The sequence below is a fragment of the Parus major genome, chromosome 4, assembly GCF_001522545.3.
Source record: "Parus major isolate Abel chromosome 4, Parus_major1.1, whole genome shotgun sequence".
In the NCBI taxonomy this organism is placed as follows: domain Eukaryota; kingdom Metazoa; phylum Chordata; class Aves; order Passeriformes; family Paridae; genus Parus; species Parus major.
Window position 1 is genome coordinate 12,540,156 of NC_031771.1, and position 807 is coordinate 12,540,962.

The 807-nt window shown below is 67.7% G+C and overlaps 1 protein-coding gene across 2 annotated transcripts in view; it reads right to left on the bottom strand.

The window, feature by feature from the left end:
• SMAD1 (SMAD family member 1) overlaps positions 1-335 on the bottom strand; it is a 43,690-nt gene extending 43,355 nt beyond the window's left edge. For both annotated transcript variants that reach the window (XM_015625422.3, XM_015625423.3), the window contains exon 1: positions 152-335. The gene's annotated coding sequence lies outside the window, so the exon portion shown is untranslated. The remainder of the gene's footprint in view (positions 1-151) is intronic.
• Between the last annotated feature and the right edge of the window lie 472 nt (positions 336-807).

Genomic DNA, 807 nt, shown 5'->3' on the forward strand with positions numbered 1-807 from the left:
CGGCCCCGCCGCCGGGGAGCACCGCGGCAGCGCCGGGCAGGGACCGCAGGGGAGGAGGAGAAGGAGCAGGAGGAGGAGGATGCGCGGGCACAGCCGCCCGGCCCCGGGGGCAATGAGCGGGGAGAGGAGCGGGGGGACGCGAAGTTGTTACCGGCTGGCGGGCGGTGACGGGCGGCCAGCAGGCAGCTCCTCCGCGCCGGGATCGGGATCGGGATCGCGATGGATGTGGCCCGGCCGGCGTCAGGCGGCCGGAGCCGCCCCCGCCGCTCACCGGCACACTCGCACACACACTCGCACACACACACTCACACACACGCACCGGCCCGGCCAGGGATCCTCCCCAAATTCCCGCCCCCGCCGCCGCGCCGCCGGGTCCCGCTGGGAGCGCTGCGCCCGCCGCCGGAGAGCGGCCCCGGCACGGCACGGCCCGGCCGCTGTGTGCCCTAACCCACTGCCCGACCCCCGCCCCGGGTGTGAGCCCCCTCCGACACCCTCACTGCGGCGTAAAAGGCGTTTCTGCCCCTCCGGAGGGGCTGGGGAGCTCCGGCAGCGGGGCTTCGGGGACAGCGACAGATGCTGATAGACTTGGAGTTAAAGTCAATTGCTGGTCGAATTTATGTCTTGCCGGTGATTCAGCCTTGACTTGGTCTGGTCTTAATACTGAAGTAATTGCTGTAATACCTCCCAACGACAGAGCACTCTCTATCCCCAGGTGTTTTACACGTGGACATCCTCCTGCCCATAGGTATTGCTGCACTTACTCCTCATTCATGCGAGTAAACCCATTACAGCGTGTGAGGCTTCTTG